This window comes from Camelus dromedarius, chromosome 3, assembly GCF_036321535.1.
Source record: "Camelus dromedarius isolate mCamDro1 chromosome 3, mCamDro1.pat, whole genome shotgun sequence".
Lineage (NCBI taxonomy): Eukaryota > Metazoa > Chordata > Mammalia > Artiodactyla > Camelidae > Camelus > Camelus dromedarius.
This window is the reverse complement of record NC_087438.1, coordinates 21,713,423-21,717,641: the sequence shown is the minus strand read 5'-3', so window position 1 is coordinate 21,717,641 and position 4,219 is coordinate 21,713,423. Positions and strand designations below refer to the sequence as shown.

The 4,219-nt window shown below is 39.0% G+C and overlaps 1 pseudogene; it reads right to left on the bottom strand.

Moving 5' to 3' along the window:
• Positions 1-790: 790 nt before the first annotated feature.
• On the bottom strand, positions 791-1,342 carry LOC105087029 (large ribosomal subunit protein eL18-like; annotated as a pseudogene).
• Between the last annotated feature and the right edge of the window lie 2,877 nt (positions 1,343-4,219).

The following is a 4,219-nucleotide window of genomic DNA, read 5'->3' as shown; positions in this document are numbered from 1 at the left end:
GCTTTCTGAGTATTAAAATATAATAGATGCTGTAGTAATTGAAACAGCGTTGTATAGGTATAGGGCTATATGGATAACACAATAGAAGTTCTAGAAATAAATCCAAACAAGCATAATACTTGTTTGTGGTAAAAGTGGAATTTTAATGCAGTTGAAGAAAAAGATAAATTTGTTGGGAAAACCTGCTGACCCTTTGATTTAAAAAGTTACACCTTACACGAACTGAATTCCAAAGGCATTAAGTGTTCCGGTTGGGTTCAAAACTGGATTAATTTTTCTGGAGAGTTATTTGGCATTATATACCAAAATTCTTTAAAATACCCTTTAATCAAAAAATTCCACTTCTAGCAATTTTTTTTTATCATGAAATAGTTCAGTAAACACATAAGTCACACAGGGATGAGCATTACAGTGTTAATTTTAATAGAAAAAAATTAGGAAAATAACTACTAAATATTCATAAAATGAGGATTCTAAATAATTCACGTACATTTATAAAATGGAATACTATTTAGCCATGAGAAGGCAGATATCTATCTGTTGAAACCAGAAGAGGTCCATGATATATTTTTAGTTCAAAAAATTAGGGTATAAAATACTATGAACAACATATTTAATATTTGTAAGAAAAAATTGTATTTAGAAAAAACTAGGAAGATTATGCTCTAAAGTGTAAACAGTGATTTTATCTGACTTGTAGCATCTTGAATGACCTTTATTTTTCCTTAGTCTATTTCTACATTTTTTTTTTAAAGCATCCAAAATCTTTTTAATAAGGCAGGATCTGGGGTTAGTTTTTGTAGCCACGGCTGGCACGTCACCCTCTGGTGCCCCAGAACTTCCAGCCCTGGAGCGTACATAGGGTTTGGTGTGGCTGTGTGGGGTTCCTGGGGCCTTTACGAAACGCCAGCACAGCTCTCGGACCAGAGAGCAGGACAGTGTTGTAGTCCTCGGACGAGTACAGGGTCAGCTGGTCGAAGGTGAGGCTCTTGCCCCCGGCCTTGAGGGTTCAGCTCCGGGCACAGCTGCTCACTTGCAGGGCACACACCTTCAGCGTGGGCACCTCCTGGACACGCACATCATCGGTTGTGGTCCCCACAATCACAGCGGTTTTGCCTTCCTGACCAGGAAGCTTCATCTTCCGGATCATCCCAGAAAGGGACAGAGGTGGCCGGTTGGTGCGACTCATGAACAGCCTCTTCAGCACAACTTGATTGAAGGTGGAGTTGGTTCGTCTGGCCAGAAACCTGTACAGCTTGACCAACAGCCTTAGGTAGATGTCCTGGTTCTTGGGCTCCTTGCTCTGAACCTTTCGGTCCTTGTGGTGGATGTCAGCTCCCATGATGGTGCCTCCTCCTCAGCCAGGTCCGGAAAGAAAGAGCCATTTCTACATTTTGTAATTATCTTATGATAAACACCGATAAGCATAATAAAAAACTTAAAAATCTATTTCTCTTTTGAAAAAATGAAGTAAAAGATATAAATTATCAATAAACAGTATATAAAGACTAGTTTTCATGTTCTCATTTTACGTGATTTTCCTTGTATAATTGTGTGTGTGTGTGCGTGCGTGTGTGAAAGAGGATAATAAAAAGCTAGAAAGAGGCAAGGAAGAGAGATAAATAGAGAAGATAGAGTGTTTTGTTCTAGTTTGCAATCTTCCGAGGATGTGGAGGGAGAGAACTCTAACCTGCACCTAAATCCTACTTTTTACCCAGAGCTGGTCCCAATCCTGTTTACAACTCTACAGTCATCTGGTCTAGAGGACTACTGCTCTTACGTATCTTCTCCCAAGCCCTCTCTCCTACAGCAGTGCTGATATGCAAGGGAGACAACCAGAGAGGCCTGCAAAGTAGGCAGAGGGGCACGAGGAGTCAGAGACTAGATAGCCTTCTCTTGATCACTGGATTTTATTTAATTGAATTATAGTCGATTTACAATGGATTAATTTCTGTTGTACAGCATACTGATTCAAATACATATATATATATATATATGTGTGTGTGTGTATATATATATATATATATTCCTTTTCATATTCTTTCCCATTATTGGCCATTACAAGGTATTGAAAACAGTACCCTGTGCTATATAGTAGGACCTTGTTGTTTATCTGTGTTATATATAGTAGTTAGTATCTGCCAATCTCAAACTCCCAATTTACCCCTCCCTACTCTCTTTCTCCACTAGTAATCATAACTTTGTTTTCTATGTCTGTGAGTATGTCTCTATTTTGTAAATAAGTTTATTTATGTCTTTTTTTTTTAAGATTTCATATAAGTGATATCATGTGGTATTTTTCTTTCTCTTTCTGGCTTACTTCACTTAGAATGATGATCTCCAGGTCCATCCATGTTGCTGCAAATGGAATTATTTTATTCTTTTTTTATGGCTAAGTAGCATTCCCTTGTATATACCACGACTTTTTTATCCAGTCATCTGTTGATGGGCATTTAGGTTGCTTCCATGTGTTGGCTATTGTATATAGTGCTGCTATGAACATTGAGGTGCGTATATTCAAATTAGAGTGTTGCTCGATGTATGCTCAGGAGTGGGATTGCTGGATCATAGGGTTAAATCTGTTTTCAGTTTTTTATGGAATCTCCATACTGTTTTCCGTAATGGCTGCACCAAACTACAGTTCCACCAATGGTGTAGGAAAGTTTCCTTTTCTTCACACCCTCTCCAGCATTTATTGTTTGTGGACATTTTAATGATAGCCATTCAAACCTCACTGTAGTTTTGATTTGCATCTCTCTGATAATTAGTGATATTGAGCATTTTTTCATGTGCCTATTGGCCATTTGCATGTCTTCATAGGAGAAATGTTTGTTTCCTGCACAATTTTGGGATTGGGTTGTTTATTTTTTTGTTATTGGGTTGTATGAGCTGTTCGTACATTCTGGAAATTAAGGCCTTGTCAGTCTCATCTTTTGCAAGTATTTTCTCCCATTCTATAAGCTGTCTTTTTGTTTTGTTTATAGTTTCTTTTGCTGTGCAAAAGCTTATGTCTAATTAGGTCCCATTTTTTTATTTTTGTTTTTATTTCTATTGCCTCGGTAAACTGCCCTAGGAGAACATTGCTGCGATTTATATCAGAGAATGTTTGCCTATGTTTTCTTCTAGGAGGTTTATGGTGTCTTGTCTTATGTTTAAGTCTTTAAGCTATTTTGATCACTGGGTATTGAACTGCTTTACTCAGAGAATGTGTTCATTTTTGAATAGATCAGGAGAACAGTTTTCGTGTTAAAGATACAAGAAAATGAGGCATTGAGGAAAGACAGTTGGAAGGGTTAAGGGGTGGATTAGGATGGGTCAATGCCTGGGACTTTGAAGGCTCTCATCCTTATGCTTCAAGCATCATTCTCACCTTTAATAGCCAAATAGTGATTCCAGCTTCCATGCTGTGCGCTGATAGGGATTCTGAATATCCCGATATATTCAGACCTGGTCAGGGTGTCCGCACCTGAGTGAGAGAGATCGTACTTCTCCTTCATGGGTCCTTGCCGCATTCTGGCTTCCACTAACTGTCACTGTTGGCTCCTGAGGCTCTGTTTGCTTTCCTACGCTATCACCCCACACTGGACACCACCTCTCTTTTCCTGCCTCAGGTGTCACCAATGTAATCCTGCTATGGGCAGCAGGCTTTTACTATAGTTTTAGACCCTTAAGATGTTTTCCTAAATGCTAGAGCCCTCTGTCCTGGAGATTAATTACATGTTTGCAGTAGGAATTGGTTAAATGTCTTTCTTATTCTCTCCATTGCATAATACTGGATTAGGTCAAGACTGGGGAAGGGTCAAGGTATTGTTGGAATCTTTATTCTATCATGAGATCTTTCTTTGTTCTCAGAGGCCACTCTCTGGGCTAGGTTAATTTTGATACCAAATGGACCTTTACTTGGGATGTAGTAGGGAGCCAACAGGACCTCAAAGAAAGGATAGAGTTGAACACAATGAAAAAAGGAGAAGCTAGTCAAAACTTCCTCCTGGAGCTCTGGACTTAGAATGAATAACAGTGATCTACTCTAACCTGCTCTTAATCAGATGAGGAAACTCAGGCCCCAAGAATTAAGGCGACTTGCCCAAAGCCATTTGATTAATCAACATAGATCTGAGACTGGAATTCAGGCCTTCTAGCCATCAACCTCGTGATGTTTCCATTAGCATGTGCAGTTGAACCTTGAACAACATAGGTTTGAATTACATGGGTCCACTTA